The following is a 19544-nucleotide window of genomic DNA, read 5'->3' as shown; positions in this document are numbered from 1 at the left end:
AAAAAACATCATTTTTTTTAAAAACTAACATGTCTGATTGTTGAAAGTGTCACACAAGTTGCGCTTCGGTGCTATTTAATACATTCTAGCGCTACCGACACCCATATTTTTAGCGCTATTGTTTTTACAATAGCGTTATTGTTCAAATTTCAGCGCTTTTGAAGAAGTTTGAGCACTTTTGTCGTTATTCTAGCGCTATCGATGAACTTTTAGCGCTTTTGCCTCTCTGTCCATCCCGTTCTTTAAGCGCTTTTGTGTTAAATAGTGCTTCTGTTCAAACGCAGAATAGCGCTATTGTAACAGAGAGTTGTACGAAAATTCCTTATAACCAAAAACCAAAAATTTTAGGCTTGTAGAAGCCCACCAAAACATGCGGATTTTTCTAACTAATTGTCTTTTATGCAGGTTCTAATCTTTTTGTGCAGGGGAAGGAGTTAGTTTAGATATTTTGAAGGTTTCTTTTTTTCTTTCTTTCAAACAAAAGTTGGTTAAAAAGAATCCATTTTTCCTTCTTGCACAAGTTAAAATAAACCTCACATTTTATTTTAGAGTGCATAAAATGAACCTCAAACTTGTTTTTGGTGCTTAACAGAAAATTCATCTTTCTTTATTGCAAGGTAAAAAGAACAACAAACTCAAATTTTGCTTTCATTGCAAGTTAGGGATACATTTTTGTTTTGGTGCTTAAAATCAACAAAAAAAAATTTCTTTCTTGCATCAAACTTAAAAATCACAATCCACACTTCAATTTTTGGGCAAGTAAAAAGAACAATCCACTTATTTTGATTTTTTTGCAAAACAAATTTTATTTCAAGCAAATGTGTTTTTCATTAAGTTGACCAGGATTTTCGAATTCTAGATTACAAAAATACATTGCCTTTGAAAATTAAAAAGAACACCATGGCTGTTGGAGCAACATCTCCAAATAGTTAGATCACCTTGCAATGATGGATTAAAAAGAACAAGTGAATTTTGTGTTTGGCACATTTGTGCAAAAAGGTCAGTCGAGTGGTCCTACCTCTAAAACACACTATCCTCTCCCTTGGCTCTCGTGGTCCTAGGTGCAAGAGAAAAGTGTTAGTAACACTCAAATTTTATCTTTTTAAGAGAGGCCTGCCAAGGGATCAATGCTCTTGGGAACGACCTCGAGCGGTAAATCCTTCGAGCCGCTATAAAAATCAGGTGAGAGCGAAAGCTGTAGCCTTGGGTATAGTTGTTCCTACAGTGTAATTGGTCGAAAGGACAAATGGGCCCCACCACCAGTTACAAGGCTCTTAAGTGAGTCACTGCAGAATGAACTTATGTCCAAAAACATCGAACATGACTAAACACCTTTAAGTAGTAGCCCACCCATTCTATTGATTGAGGATATTTGCGATATAATTTAGTGCAAGAGCATAGATGGTTTTGCTCCCAAGATACTCACCATACATATTTCTTTGAGTAGAAACATAGTTTTTTGAAAAGTCACTTGTGGCTTGATAAAAGTGGTGACTCCCCCATCATAGGGATCATCTATTTGTTATGCTCACGCAAGACTTAGTATATCACATCCTTACCTGCCACGATGGGATTCATAAGGTATGTAGTACCAAAGTCGAAGAAATATCAAGACGTGGGCTAAATTTATCACAACTAGCCATATTGACCTTAGGGATAAAAAGTGTTTGAAGTGTGTTCGTTTTAAAGACCTAGTACAAATTGAGTCGACTTCAGGCTTTGGAAATACACCTTAAAATACATCTAAAGGAAGGGTCATATACAAGTCCAAGGATTGGGTTGATCAAGACCCATACTCATTTGTGCCTTTGAGGCTACATTCTTGTGTTTATGTGCTTGCTTTGTTTTCTTGTCAAAGAAAAATCAAAAAATCAATTCCAAAAACAAAGTATTCATCCAACATCTTACAAAAACAAATCAAACACATCAAAAAACAAAGTGCAAAAAAAAAAAAAAAAAAAGAGTCAAAATTTTATGACCATTCTTCACATCTTGCGAAAGAAGAAGCATCATCAGAATATCAACTTGAAAAGAAGACCATTAAGCTCAAAGGCTTTGATCAAAAGGAGGAAATTCTTCTATATAAATAAACAAATCTTTTTCTCACATAGAGTCTTTCTGCATCACATGTGTCTTTACCTTCGAGGCACAACAAACGAATTTGATTCTGAATCATTAAACCGCAGAGCTTTTATGCAATATAGAGCTCTGAGTTATCACAAAAACCAAGGAGGAAAGATTAATCCCAACTTCTTCCCAAACGTCTGTATCACATACAACATAGCTCGAGAAATGCCACCAACACCCGAAAGAGAAGAGGTAGAGTTTGTCCCATTTGTAACACAAAGTTTTTATTGAAAGTTGAAAACAAAACATCCATCATCTTACTCATCCATCATCACTTTATCATCAATCCATCCCAACTCTCAAAACATCAAGAGGTTCTTGTCCCAAGATTCCTTTTTAGATATTGCTTGAATCAAACACGTCACACCACTTTTTAGATTGTTTCTACATCTAGGATAAGCTCTTCCTGAGAAACACATCTACGCAGGTTAAAACTAGTTTATGAGTGAATCCTCTCATTACTAGGTAGTTAAATCTGTAACACATCTCAGATTTCTCTACACCTTATCACATCAAAAACTTATTAAACAAACAAGCAATTCAAAGAAGGAATTTTGGTTACATCTACCTTAAAGTGCTAGAGATCTACATACAACACAAATCACCAACCATCAATCTCTCATTTCATCAACAAACTCATCATCATCTTCAATCAACTTCAAACAAAAACTTGCAAGCAAAATGGCTCAAACCCGATCACGGTCACAGCAACAAGAAATAGAAATTGAGGAAGAAGAAGACGAAAATCTCAATGAATTTCAAGAAGCACTTGGAGAAAATGCGAATGACGAAAACCCAAGTACTCCTACTCTTGCAACAATAGAAAGGGCCTAGCATAACCCTCTCTTCAACAAATTTTTTGATGAAATACTCAGGAGCAATGCGGATGCTCACTTCTTAAAACTCGCTCAAGAAGGAGCAAAACTCCCCTCTGACTTTGATCTTGCCCAGTTAAGACAAGCATCAGAAAGACAAAGTCGCCATGAAGAGGAAAGAGGTAGAGATCCCATTAGATATAACATACCTCGAGGTAACCCACCACCTCCTCCTCCAAATGAAATGGAGATGTTGAGGCGACAAGTCGAGAATCTCGCCCAACAGCTTCATAGTGGTGTCAAGACTAATCAATTCTCACTCAATGACATCTGTCCCTATCCTTTTGATAGGAATCTTTATATGCCACCCTTTCCACGTGGGTTTGAAACACCCAAATTTGAAAAATATAGAGGAAAGGGGGATCCCCGCGATCATGTCAGAGAATTTCATTCTGCTTGTCTTAAAGTAGCATATGAAGACACATACCTAATGCGTCTTTTTCCCCAAAGCTTGGGAGGAACAACCACATCATGGTTTTCCCGACTACCAGGTGGCATTAGAACATTTGAGGAACTTATCCAGAAATTTCTTGCTCATTACTCTCATAACATTGAACGCGACATCACCATGGCTGATCTATGCAACACCAAACAAAAACCAGGTGAACTATTCTCAGTATTCCTGCAACGATGGCGCCAAATGTCTAGCAGACGTTCTCTTCAGTTACCTAAATGAGAACTAGTGGAAATATTCATTTCCAACTTAAACGAAGAAATGGAATTTCACCTGGATGTCAAAGACACAGACTCTTTTAACGATATGATCACCAAGGGTTTGAAATGTGAACGGGCACTCATCAAGAAAGGACTCATCAAAATCTTTAATGAACCAAAGGATGGTCCTCGCCCACGCTTCAATAGCGATAAACCAAGCTTCTGGAACAAAAGCAAGAATGTCGTCAACGATGGGGTTGTGGATGCCCGGACTATCCAAAATGCACAACATGTGGTTCGGTTTGCAGGACAAAATCCTCCACCTCAGAATAACACAAATGTTCCTTCGAATCAAGGTCACATCACATCTCATGATGAACCAAGACCCCGTCCGCAAAAACAAAAACACACATACACTCCCTTAGGGGAATCCATTGAAACAGTATTGCACCAACTCATTTCTCAGAATTTGGTCACTCTACCTAAACTATCAAACTATGAGCCTTAGGTCAAACCGGCATGGTGGAGAGATACTGAACACTGTGAATTCCATCAAGGAAGAGGACACAAGACAAGTAATTGTCACCAATTGAAAGATCTTATTCAAGATCTTATTGATCGAGGAGAAATTGAAATAGAAGGACATGACCCAAAAACAACAAATAATGATCATCTGATGTTCAAAAATCCACTTCCATCACAAGATCAAAGGGGTCCTTCCACTTCCAGGTGGGGCACCGATACCACTGATTATACACATGCTGCGTATAATTACACTGTAAATCATTTGTATGATGCTAGTGAACAAGTTGCAACTATAACCTTCAAAAATCCCAACTCAAATTGCAATGTTGTTACATGTCGTGGCAAGGTCACCATCAAAGTAGCTCCACAAGGCACCACCTCCATCCCAAAGCAGTACAATCTTGTGGAACAATTAGACAAAACGCTTGCGCTTATATCCATTTTAGAGCTTTTGCACCTATTGCCATCTCATAAAACTATCTTGGATCAAGCACTCCAAGAGGCGTCAGTCCCTGCAAATCTAAACACAGACCAATTTCAAGCCATGGTTGGAAATCTAAAGTCCTCACCTTGTCTCACTTTTTCTGAAAGTGACAACTCTTCCTTCCAGCAACCTCATAACGCTTCGCTACATATTGAAGGTTTTATCAACCAGCATAGGATCAAGCGAGTCTTGATCGATAATGGAGCAGGCCTAAACATTTGTACACTATAGTTGGTCACAACATTGGGATATGTAGTAGAATCAGTGGATCCTCGTAAGAAGATCACCATCAAAGCCTATGACGATGCAGAGCGTTCATCCAAAGGCGTTGTGGTACTACCAATCCGTGTGGGCCCCGTGGTAAAGCACATCATCTATCAGGTTCTGGATCTTCCTCTGCCATACAATCTATTGTTAGGAAGACCTTGGATACATGCCATGCAAGCCGTTCCATCTACCTACCATCAATGTATCAAGTTCACACATAATGGTGTCGAAATCACAATCCTGGGCGATGCAAATCCCTTTGCGTTTTGCCATAATATCAGCCATCAACCAGAGATTACTGTTCCTAATAATAGAGAAACCATTTCCTCCACCTCATATATAAGTCCCGCTTCTCTTGCCAGTTTGAACACCACTATACCCAAGCAAGAAAAGCTTAAAATGAAAGTAGTAGAGGAAGGTCCTGGAGAATACAATTTAAGTCAACTCTTTTGTGTGGGACAAATGCCTCCTTCTCCTAGAACACATGGTAAACCACAGCAGATACTCCAGCAACCACTGACCACACCAGCATGTGCTTTGACACCTTTCATCCTTGGAAAGAGTCAAGAGGAAGAAACCCAAGATGAGGACCTAGCGGAATGGATCTATAAAGATCCCATCACCACTGATATCCCACCAGTTAAACTTTCTATGGATCAGTATGGCAAAGGTCTCCTCATTATGCAAAAAATGGGGTATGATGGCCAGAGTGCTTTGGGATATTGCAAACAAGGACGACATGAACCTCTGCTACCAGAATTAAAGCCCAAAGGTAATACAGGCCTAGGCTTTGAGAAAGAGATATTTCCTAAACTCAGATTCAAAGGAAAACCCAGCAAACCATTATGTCAACCTACTACAAAAAAAACACCTTTCATTATCAAAGTAGCATCAAGCACCATCCCAACTGCCCCATCGAGGCTTATAACCCCAATACAACCATCACCAAAGTCATTTATTCCACCAAATGAACCCGTAATCACCTTAGCAACACCGGTAGCAGCAGCAACTGTATCAAAGCCCGCAATAGCATCTATGGCACCAGTAGTTCCAGCAAAAACCACTGAGTCAACACTGCCAATACTCCCTGTATCAGATTCTGTGATCCCCATCAAAATCCCTGCAACACCAATCACTACAAAGGTACATAAACCAATCACGCCTGTAGTATTTAACTCCAAGGACATCCCAGTATGGTATAGTAATCGGATGCTGGAAAGTGACTCAGAGACCGACTCACATGAATGGGAATTTGATTCTGTACAGCTTAACACTTCAGATGAGGAAGACACATCACCATCTCCGCCATGTAAAGACATCCATGTTTATGGAGAAGCACAGATAAAGACCACTTGGGTTCCTGAACTGGAAATATCTTCCACAGACCCTACGTCTCATCCTACGCCTGATTCTGACATGGAGAGTACCATTAACGACCTTTACCATAATGTCTTAACCCTCACTGATACATCCAATGCACTTAACCTAATCGATGAAGTAATGCCCATTATTCATCCTGAACTCATCGAATGGAACCAACCAAATCCCCCATGTCTCAACTTCTTCCAAAACGATGAGACCATCATTGACTTTTTGGAATTAAGGGATAACCTACCAAGCGGGGATCACAAAGTTGGATTCACCATTGAACTTAATAGCGCAACATACTTTGGGGCAGATGCCAAACCTTTCAGCTGCAAAAATATAACAATAAAACATGGATCTTCCAGTGAAAACCACACCGTGGCACTGTTCGATCCCACAAAAGTAAAAAGAAAGAGCGTATCCAATGGTGAAAACCTCTCTGAGGCACCTGAGGATGAAGGGTTTGACATTCTCCCTGCTAGCACACAACAGGAACGATCAACGATTCTCATCGAGGACACCAAAGAATACAATGTGGGGACTCCTGAAAATCCTCACCTCATACATCTGGCATCTCTTCTCACTCTAGAGGAACAGCCTAAGTTTATAGAGTTCTTCTAGAAGTGTCAGATCAACTTTGCATGGTCATATGCAGACATGCCTGGGCTTGATCCTGATTTAGTCATGCATCACCTCGCCGTAGCAGAAGGAGCCAAACCTATCAAGCAGAAGCTTCATAAGATGCATCCTCAGATTGCAGTGCTAGTCAAAACAGAACTCAAGAAACTCCTAGATGTTGGTTTCATTAGGCCAATTGATTATGCAGAATAGATCTCCAACATTGTGCCAGTCGGCAAACCCAAAGGGGGCATCCGCATTTGTACTGACTTCAGAGATCTAAATAAGGCCTGTCCCAAGAATGACTTCCCCCTACCAAATATCGACATAATAGTAGACTTAACAGCAGGACATGCCATGCTTTCACTCATGGATGGCTTTTCAGGATACAATCAGATAAAGATCGCACCGAAAGATCAACATAAGACAACCTTCATCTGTCCATGGGGCACATATTGCTAGAATGTAATGCCCTTCGGTCTAAAGAATGCAAGAGCAACCTATCAAAGAGCAATGACCACCATCTTCCATGACATGATGTATACTATGATGGAAGATTATGTGGATGACTTACTAGCAAAATGACTCACTAGAGAAGGACATCTCCACATCTTAGATAAAATCTTTGATAGACTGGAACAATACCATGTTCGACTCAACCCAAAGAAATGTGTCTTTGGAGTGACCTCCAGGAAGCTTTTAGGATACATTGTCTCAAGCAAAGGTATTGAGGTCGACCCAGCAAAGGTTAAAGCAATCATGGACATGCCACCTCCAAAGAATATCAGTCAGCTAAGGACATTACAAGGACGACTTCAATCCATCAGAAGATTCATTGCCCAACTGGCTGATAAATGTCACCCATTCACACACTTGCTACATAAGAACATCTGCTTTCAGTGGGATGCCAAATGCCAGCAAGCATTTTAGACGCTTAAAGACTATCTCATGAATCCACCATTGCTGATGCCACCAGATCCAAGTAGACCATTATTGCTCTATATCTCAACAACAAGTATAGCATTGGGTGTACTACTGGCACAACATAATACGGAAGGAAAAGAGTGTGCTGTCTACTACATCTCTTGCACACTGGTGGGCTATGAACTCAATTACACACCTATTGAGCGAGCTTGCCTAGCAGTAATCTTGGCAGCCACTAAACTCAGGCACTATCTGTTAACACACAAGGTACAACTCATTGCAAAGATTGATCCACTCAAGTATTTACTCAGCAAAGCAGCCCTGACAGGTCGCTTGGCCAAATGGGTAATGATTCTAAGTGAATTTGACATCGAGTACGTGGATCGTAAAGCTATCAAAGGTCAAGTTATTGCAGATCAGTTGGCCGATGCACCACTCACAGGCGATTATCCTCTCATTTCCAATTTTCCAGATGAGGAGATATTCATGATCACAACAACACAACCATGGAAACTATACTTTGATGGTTCATACACTAGGCACGGCTCGGGGGCAGGCATTCTGTTTATCACACCTCAAGGTGACAACATCCCGAAGTCTTACAGGCTCACATTTCCATGCACCAACAACATAGCGGAATATGAGGCCTTGATCACAGGACTCAGGCTCGCCATACAATGGAAATTACAAGAACTGCAAGTATATGGTGACTCCCAACTGGTCATTCGATAAGCAACAGATGAATATCAGACCAAGGATGATAAACTCATGCCATATAAGCAACTGGTGGACACTCTAAAGACATCATTTACTACTATCACTTTTGAGCAGATACCACGAGATCAGAATTGAGCCGCTGACGCTATGGCTACCATTACATCTCTCCTAGATCTTCCACAAAATTGAACAGCTTTGGATTCCCACTTATGATATCCCCGAATCTGAAATGATATGTCACCTTGTCGATTCTGAATCCCCATGGTACGGTGAATTCTACACCTATCTCCGCGATCACACCCTTCCTCCCAACCAATCGAATAACCAACAAAAAACCTTCATTCGCCAAACTGCTCGATATACCATTATTGCTGAAACCCTATACCGACGTAGTCTAGATGGTACTCTCCTTCGATGTTTGGAACAAGGTGAGATAACAAAGGCTTTGGAAGAGGTACATGAAGGAATTTGCGGGACTCACTCAAGTGGTCCATCACTAGCCAAGAAACTCATGCAAGCTGGGTATTATTGGCCATCTATGGAAAAGGATTCCTACTACTTTGTCAGAAAATGCAAGAAATGTCAAGTTCACGGTGACCTGATACATGCACCAGCACAAGAACTGCAACCAATCACAACACCATGCCCTTTCTATCAATGGGGCCTTGACCTTGTGGGTAAGATTCACCCATCTTCATCAAACGGCCATAAATTCATTATTACCGCCACCGAATATTTCACAAAGTGGATCGAAGCTGTTCCACTTACCCAAGTCACCGGCAAGCAGATCGCCTCATTCATCCTCAACTACATCATCTGTCGGTATGGTGTACCCATGTCCATCATCACAGATAACGGTCTTCCTTTCAAAAATCAGGATGTCCGTGAACTTTGTGAGAAATTTCATATCCAACACCGCTTTTCCACTCCCTACTACCCACAAGGCAATGGTCAGGCCGAAGCATCCAATAAAAACATATTAAGGATCCTAAAGAAGACGGTCAATGATGCCGGTCGTGATTGGCATGTTCAATTAAATCCAGCATTATGGGCATATCGAACTAGCATTCGAACCCCTACAGGTGCAACTCCTTATTCATTGGTCTATGGTGCAGAAGCTATCTTGCCTATTGAGGTCGAGATCCCATCACTACGAGTTTCCTTGCACAATCTCATCAATGATGAAGCATACAGAGTCTCACACCTTCAGGACTTAGAGTTACTTGACGAGAAGCACCAAGCTGCATATAATCACCTTAAATCCTATCAACAACGCATGAGTAGAAGCTACAATCACCGAGTCAAGTCTCATACATTTGAGGTAGGTGATCTTGTTCTACGAGAAAATCCTCACAACCAACCAAACAGAGAACATCAGGGCAAGTTTGAATCAAACTGGCTGAGCCCATATGTTGTCACTGTTGTCTTCGGGTCTGGGGCATATCAGTTGGCTACATCAGAAGGAGAACTGCTCACAGATCCAATCAACAGCATGCACCTCAAACGGTTTTACACATAAGCTATATAGAGCATCAGGCTCCCCTGCATACCAGAAAATACCAAAAACATTCAGAAAATGTCCTGAAGAAATACAAAATTATTCAAAAAAGTAAAGAAAAAATCATACATCCAAACGGTGAACAACCACTCCGGTGGCACCTTGGGTAAGTGCGATGGTGCAAACCTGGCAAACAGGCCCCACTCGTAATGACAATGGCTCCAGTATCTTTCAGGCTCGTTGCGATCACATTCATATGCACATCCATCCATCCATCTAACCATGGCTTGTTATTTGACTTGCAATAAAGAGATAGTACTTCATGCGTCTTGCATCCCACTTTTTCATAGTCATGTCTAAACTTGGGGGCAATACCCTTACAATCTAGATGATGGAAGTGGATTCTACATTACTAGTGATTCATTGGCAAAAACATTGAAAACAATCATCAAAAAAAATAAAAAATCCAAAAACATTCAAAAAGCCTCCTAAAATATCAAAAACATTAAAAAAACTGTTCCACAAAATCCAAAAACATCAGAAAACATTGAAAATCAAACAAAAACATGTCAAAACCTTGTACATATTCATCCGCACAGATACAAAACAAACATTGACACAAACACTCACACAATGACCACTTATCGATCGACCAAAACAATCAACATCAACAATCCAAACTGTCTTTAAACAAGGATGCATCCTTCCTTATCAAAACAAAGACAAAAGTGACGTTTTCTTTGACAAGAAAATTATGTTAAGCTATCAAATACTTGGTTGATTTGTGAGTACAATCATTCATTTATCTGTATCGGGATCTTTCAACATTGTTTTGTATCATTTGCGCATTATTTTTGATGAAGTTCTGGGGCATATACTAATGGTGTCTACGTGGGAAGTTCCCCAAGCTACGTGATCTTATGCCAAATGCAGTCATAGATCATTATGGCTTGCTGACTACAGCGTATACCTCGACCATATGTGCATGCACCATTACCAAGGATCCTTATTCTTTATTCTTTATGTATATACTGTTTGTTTGCAGGTACAATGCTCCTTCTTTGGTTCCTCCTCATCCAATTTGGATAAAGGTTTTTGTCTCTTATTAAGGTGTGAACTTGTCTCAGGATATGATCAATTCAAGATTAAGGAGGACGATCCAAGTCATGCATGAACAGAGATAATCCTTGTCTGTTCCGCAAGCAATACTCTGGTCGACTTGACCCTTATATCAAGTCATTTGTATTAACTTGCTATATCAAAATCCATGTAAGGAATACTCAGGTCATCTTGAATCATTATGTCAAGATGCTTGTATTCTCTTCCAACATTTTAAAAGCTCAATGATGAAAATCGAGCACTATGGATCGTCATTCCATCTCATTTGTTTATATATTACATTCCGTTGCATATCACCCATCCATTCATTCATTCATTCATATGTAGGCTTTTACATGCAAAAATAACCCATAAAGCTGGTCTTGGATACAAATCACGACCAAGTACTCTGATACATCATCAATGCATCACGCAACATCTCAAAAACCTTGCATTCCTCATGATCATCTCACCATTGCATTTAGGTGCATCTTGCATTAAGTCCATTCATGTCATTTTTAAACTTAATATTGCATATAGTTCATGTGTGACATTAGTTTTCATTATCCATTTGCATCATTGCATCAATCATAAATAATTAGATTCATTCGTGGGATCGAATTGTCTTTAATTATTTTTAATCATTTATTAGGCATTCATTTAGTGTCAATTATCCATCATCATTTTAAATATCCTTTATCATATATCATTACATACATTCATTCATTAGTGACAAAGTGCATTCATTCATCCATTTATTAAAGTATCTTATTAGGCTCATTTTAGGATTCATTTCACATTACATTGTTCATTTTTATTTGCATTAAGGTGCAGTTATTAAAAACCACCAGTTGTATTATCATCATATTATCATATTTAAGCATTTAGAATCATAAAAAACATTTGTTTCCACAAACATATTGGTTCATGTTATATATCCATTATACATATACATTTGTTTAAAAGCATTACAATATAAACATTTGTATTTTACATTTTGTTTATCCATATTACATTCATCTAAACACACATCTAGATGCATCTCCATACATAATATCATTCATTCAACCATTACATAAACATCATCGCATAAATTATCTCATCATTACATCTCAAAAGGAAACACCAAAACCCTGTTCATAAATCATAAACATACATCATCATCATGGCATTACATACATAAAGCATTACATCAACAATCAAACAAACAAATCATACATATATAAACTTGCATTCATATGTCAGTATCCCACATCATAAATCATCATAAAAACATGCATATAAGAAACATCTCATCAAATGCATACATGTACACATATCCATCTAAGCAATAACTCATCATCCTGCATAAACATCCATAAACATCAAATGCATATCATCACAATATAGGATCTCCTCATATATATATCATCTCATATATCAGAGTACAATGAAGTCTACAAAATCGACTACCAAGAGCCATCCAAGATACAGTCCAACAAATAAACAATGATACAATACATATATGCAAAAATGCTCTCTCAATGCCACTTTGGCCAGATGCTTTACCACCACCACCAGCGCCACCTGCTCTCCCACTGGTGCCTGCACCACCTGATCCATCTCTCCATGGAGGCCTCATCGAACCCCCACTCCCTCCTGCATCCCCTGATCTCTCCTACCGTAGAGGACCCATCACACCCCCACTGCTCTGCGCCCTCTGCGATCGCTCTGATCTGGCTTGCCGCATCTGAGTATAGCTAAGAGCTTGCTGGCTAACTAGCACAACCTGCTCATATAAACCCTGCCAGTACTCTATCTCCGCCTGTGCTCACCGCTTCTCCCTCATCACCTCCCCTGTAGGACCCTATGCTCCTACTCCCACCCGGACTCTCTCCTGCAGCTCGACCAATCTCTCCACTGCACTATCCCTCTCCTGCAGCACCACTGTCAGCTCTGACTCCTGTGCAAATAGCTGCACGTCCCTAGTTGCCACCTCCGCCTCCAAATCCTCTATCCGCGTCTGCAAATGTACTATCATGTGATCCCGCAGATCTCCAGTGCCTCCCTCCCTGGTATCCATGGCCGCCTCCCCTGCACCACCCTCTCCAGTAGTCCCCTCCCCTCTGTCCATCGGGATCTCTCTCTCCATCCCCCTCCCACTCAGCTGACCTCCTCCCTGCATCAAAGGTCCATGTGATATCTGTAGAGGTAGTCCACCTCTCCCTCTCCGCTGCCTCTGCATCCCCAAACCACCACCTCCTCCACCTCCTCCTCCTCCATCTCCTCCTCCTCCACCACCTCCTCCATCTCCTCCTCCTGCCCTAGGTCCTCGACCTCCTGCTCTCCTCCGTCTCCGTCCCCTCTCATCCTCAAAATCTGGGATCGGCTCAGCTGGATCAGATATCTGTCGGATCGGGTGCGCTGCTTGGTACTGCGTATACTCATTTGTCACACCTACATCCATGACCCTCGGTCGTATATCCCATGGTCTCGCCTGGAGTGTCCAGAACTCTACCAGTGCCTGATCATATGGTAGCACTGGACCCCATGCATACCTCTCCCGAATCACCCGTGCATACTCCCCTGACCCGCTAGGTAGTCCCTGCTGTCGTCCAAATTCCTCATCACTCTCCCAGGCACCTGTCTCTCCACATGGTATGCGGTCCTCCCAATGAGGAATCGGGTCATAAAAACGTAAGGCAGTGCCTCTGCATCATCATCCCATGGCTCACACTCCAAGTATGGCCGCCAAATAACTACATCTAGATCATCCAGTGCCCGCCGCCACCACTCTAACTTCCCCAGGTGGGGTTGACTCATCATACCACTATACATAAACATGTATGGCTGGTCTATCGCTCGGAATCTAAGACTCACCGGTCGAGTCACTGGTAGGTGCTCCCAAGCCCAAATATGTAGCAGCGTCATGCCCACTGCTAGAGAACCCCTCCCCCGATAAACCACCTCATGGAGCTCCTGGTACATGTGCGCCAGCACACACGACCCCCACGCAAATCGGGTCCCCTCGGTCATCATCATCTCGATCACCTATCCCCACCCCACGGCCAAACCATGTGATCGCCTGTCTGGACACAAAAGTCCTCCCATAATACCTGATAACAGTGCTGGCAGTGGCTCATATAGTGCCGCTATATCCTCCCACGCAATGGAGCCATCGTCAATATACACGTCCTCATCAAAAATCCTTTGACATGAAACAGTCCCCTAGGATCTATCATAGGTACCTAGCTCCCCTCGAATCAGAATCCGTAGGATGCGCCACACATCCTCCAGGGTCACTGTCATCTCTCCTTGAGCCAAATGGAAGGTGCACGTCTCGCTGTGCCACCGCTCCGCTAGTGCTATGATCAATCCGTGATTCATACGAATCACAGGCATGTGCATCACCTCATATAGAACAGTCGCGACAATGCAATCTATCTTTGCCTGTGTCAATCGATCCCGCAACTCCTATGTCGCGAGATGGCGCTCGCGTAACTGCAACACGCGTAGATCCTCCTGCACATGGCCATTCATCAAATCACTATCAGTTGTTTTGTTTTCAAACTTTCTTAAAGTTTAAACCTAGACTATCACCAGATACTTTGATCAAGTATCTTCGGGTTTCAACAGGTAAGCAATCATGGCCCCCTAGACTTCAACGGACATTTATCCTAACAAATGACCTAAGTCTCATCAGGCTGCTATGGTTCAAAACAACTCCCACTTCACCTCGCCATCCATCAATCATTGGCATAAGGAGATTTTCTTCATCCAAACTGAGACATCTCTTTTATCCTACGGCAAAAGCGCTAGTTTCCAAACAATAGCGTTACAACCCTAACAAAAGCGCTCAATCAGCCATCCGATAGCGCTAAAACTACAAGTACGCTACAACAACCACCCAATCGCACTATTAACAAAACAATAGTTCTCAAACAAGCCTTCAATAGCGCTTATTGAGCAAAAGTGCTTAAACTTGCATACGGTAGCGCTATAACAAGACAAAAGTGCTCAAACAATGGGGCAATAGCGCCATTGCGGCGCAGTAGCGCTAATTTATAGAGCAAAAGCGCCAAAACCATAGTTCCGGCGCTCTTGCTCCAACTTGCCTTGGACTCAACTAAAAACCTATCAAAAATGCATAAAAATTCAAATTTTGAATTTGCGTACCGCTGGTCTGTAGTCATCTGGATGATGGAACCGTCGCACTCGCTCGAATTTGTGCTCGGTGATTGGAATTGACATCCTAGCTATTGCTTGCTCCTCCAAATGTCCTTCTCAGAGCTCTGGTTTCACACTGGTCGCAGTCACAAATGATCATGTTTTCACCCCTTTCACCCCATTTATACCTGTCGTTGTCACCATAACTTCCCCCCGCTCACCGCCGTGGTCCCCGTGAACTTCCCGAGCCCCTCATTTCTCCATTTTTTCCCTGTTTTCTTCAATTTTTCACCTGCATGGCTAATTTCTTCTCTTCTCACACCCTACCAATTTTCATTCTTTTTCGAGAGATCGCCCGATTTTTTTTGAAATTTTTTCGGCCCATCTCTCGAGGGGGCATCCCACCCATTAAATTTACATTTTATGGGGCATTTCTTCACACCAATTTTTCTTTCTTTGAAATGACGCGATAAACCGCATCGTCTCAAAGAGGGGCAAATGTAGTCACACAAATCTGTCCAGCTTAATTAAATAAATATTCGCTATTTATTTGATTAAAAATCCACTAGCCATCAGTTAATTAAATTAATATTTAATTAATTCATCCCCAAACATTCTTCTATTAATTAAATAAATTATTCAATTTATTTTAATTAATTCATTAAATCAAATTCCAATCAATTAAATAAATAAAATCAATTTATTTAATTAAATCCCCCTTTTCCTCTTTTAAATAAATTAACATTTATTTAAATCATTTAAAACCCCTCCCCACTTGCATTTTCCTACAAATGCAACTTGCACACATTTATTGAAATAAATGAATTTTTATTTTAATAAAAACCTATTTTTCCTCACCCACCAAATCCACTTGCAAATCTAATCCTCTTCTAGATTCTTCTAATCGCTTTTAATTAGCCTAAACCATCTTCTAAACTTTGTCACATTCCTAAGCAAATAAGAGGTCACTTCTCAAACCTCACAGTCTTTGATAACCATTAAAGGCTTTCAACCTTCAACCACTTAAAACCTCAAAGTCTTTGATAACCATTGAAGGCTTCCAACTTTCAACCACTTAATCCCCAAAGTCTCCAATAACCATTAATGGTTAACTCAAACCCTCCTACATGGTTAAAACATTTGTTTTGACTCAACCTTCACCCAACCCAAGGGTCTCATCAAGCCTTTAATGCTTTGACCATGATTATCTCTTAATCATTTGCACAAAGGTTTATCCTTGGATTAACTCTTAATCCAGTGGGTAATCTTAATTTAGGTTGGACCCTTACCTTCTAGATAACCATGAGGTCTCCTTAGGCATTTAATGCCTCCAACCCCTTCTCTCAACCCAACCCTATATTGACACTTGTCACCATTTCGTTGGTGCAAATTGTGCACATGGATCCCCAACTTTCAAGCTTGGCCCTTGATTAAACCTTTCAATCCTGGCCATCCATTGCTCCATTTTTCCTATAAATAGAGCCCATTTCTTCATAATCCAGATCCTGAAAACTTGTATGCATTTAAGCTATAAGCATTTTAAGAGAGCATTTTAGCATAACAATCTAATATCTTATCATTTTGGTTAAAATATATCATTTTAGCATCAATAGCATAGTATTAGCTTTTTATTTCACATTTAGAGCTATACTACAATCTCAATCCTCCATAAGCATCCATAGTGCAAAAAAGCTATTGAAAGCTACACTATTTTGGAACTTGGAGAGAAGAGGAACAAGGGAGAAAGGGCTAAGAGCATGTTAGGAGGTATTTGGAGATGCCTCATCATATTGGGTTTTTTTTTAGTTAACATGTTTTTAGTGTCTCTCTTGGTATGTCTTTTTAGATTAGTTTTTGATTGACTAACATTAACAGTTTTGTGTCTTTTGTGTTATTTTATCATTGACTAACCTTGTGCCATTTAGGAGGCCATCAGGTTCCTTCATCACTCTTAGGATCAAACTTTCCAAAGTACTCATCCCTCTTGGTATAGTACTTGCTTCCAAATACTTTGAAATAACTCACAATGGGTGAGTATCCTCACCATAATTCATAGGGAGTTTTATTTGTCCCTTTCTTCACCTGTATCTGGTTCAAGGTATACACAGAAGTGCTTGTTGCTTCTCTCTAGAAGATATGTGGAATATCCTTTGTATCATCAAAGTCCTCGCACAATCAATCAGAGTTTCATTTTTTCTTTCAACAACCCCATTTTACCGAGGTGTTCTAGGTGCAGACATCTGTCTCATAATCCCCTGTTCTTCGAAGTAATTTATGAACTCTTGAGAGGTGAACTCTCCTCCTTTGTCTGATCTCAAACATTTCAGACTCTTACCAGTTCCTCTCTCCACTCGAGCCTTGAAGACTTTAAACATGTGAAAGGCTTCAGATTTTTCTTTCAAGAACACAACCCACATCATTCTTGATAAATCATCTACAAATAGCATGAAGTACTGGTCCCCATAGAAACTCATAGTTCTCATAGGACCACACAAATCTGTATGCACTAAGTCTAGCACATTCTTAGATGAATAAGATTCGATGTTGAAACTAGATCCGGTGAACTTTCCTAGTTGGCATTCTTTACACATATCATTCTCAGGTTTCATAATATCAGACATATCTATGACAGACTTCATTTTATTGACTTTTGCTATGCTATTAAAATTAACAGAACACAGTTTTTTGTGCCACAACCAACTGTCTTCTACCTTTTCCATTAGACAACTACCTACGATGGTGTCTAAGTGAAACATATTACCTCTAGTTTGTTTACCTATAGCAATTAGATTTCTTGATTTATCATTTATTCTGCATATTCCTTCATAGAATTCTAACTGGTAACCCTTATTGTTAAGTTGTGCAACACTCAACAAACTATAATTTATCCCTTCTACCCAGTAAACATCATTACAATTAGTTTTATCATTTAGGGCTATAGATTCCTTACCTTTTACTGCACAAGGAGCATTGTTTCCAAATCTTACCAATCCTCCATCACAGTCTTCCATGCTAAGGAATTTATTTCTATCACCGGTCATGTGGTGAGTGCAACCACTCTGAATTACCCAGTATCCACACCAATCTAAACTAGACATTAGTGCCATATCACTTTCTTTAGTGTCATCTTCCTTTACTACTACAAATGCAATTCCATCTCCACCAGATCCTTCTGATTCTTCATCGGTAACTCCTCCTTCTCCAAGATAGCACTCCTTCTTTCTCTTGTCTTTTTAGATTCTAAATTTATCCTTCCTATCATTGTCAGGACATCTAGATGCAATATGACCTATTTGATTGCAAGAGAAACACTTCAAGGGAAGCATACCTTTATACTTTCCTTTTTCTCTTGACATCCTTCTTGCTAATAGAGCTTCTATCTCATCTTGTTCTTGTTCTTCAAATAACTTGCTGTCATGTTCATGAGAATGACCAGTTCTTGTAGTAGAATTGTTTCTGACTTCTTTTCTTCTCCTTGTTGGTGCAAGTATCATGGAAGCTTTGAAGGCGGAATCTATCTTTGGTATATTGTTATCATAGTTTCTTAGTTCAAAGGCAGTTAACTTACCGATCAATGAGTCAAGTGAAACACTAACTGTTCCCAAGGATCCGAGTTCCTAAATTGCAGAAACCCTTATGGCATATTGTGGTAGCAAGGTTCTCAAGATTTTACTGACCACATCATCTTCTTCAAGCTTTCCTCCAACACTTCTGATGGAGTTTACCACATCTTTTATTCTTTTGATACTGTTCTATATTTTCTCCTTCTTGCATCCTCATCTCATCAAATTTGCCTCTTAAGCTGTCTACCTTAGCCTTTTGTACATGAGGATCTCCTCCATAAACAGTCTTCAACTTATTCCACATCTCGTAGGCTATTTTCAGATCTTGAACCTCAACATACTCATTATCAGATAGAGTGCTAGCAATCACATCCATAGTTGCAGTGTTTTCTTGCCTTTCTTTGAACTGATCTACAGTGAGAACCCCTGTAGGTTCATTGTACTCTATGCTTATATGATTCCAGTATTGATCTCCTAGAGTTTTTAGGTAGAGCTTCACTCTACCACAACATAAAGTGTAATTCTCTTTATAGAACTTCGGACCCTCCTTTCGCATAATCTTGGATCTTTTCTTAAGCTATTGAGCTCTTTTGAATCTAAGGACCAAGGCTCTGATACCAATTGATAGTCCCAACCGGTGCTGAGAGGGGAGGGGTGAATCAACTCTTTACCAGCTATACTAG

The sequence above is a fragment of the Cryptomeria japonica genome, chromosome 3 (genome assembly GCF_030272615.1).
Source record: "Cryptomeria japonica chromosome 3, Sugi_1.0, whole genome shotgun sequence".
Taxonomy (NCBI): domain Eukaryota; kingdom Viridiplantae; phylum Streptophyta; class Pinopsida; order Cupressales; family Cupressaceae; genus Cryptomeria; species Cryptomeria japonica.
The sequence above is the reverse complement of the archived record's forward strand: the minus strand, read 5'-3'. Positions refer to the sequence as shown.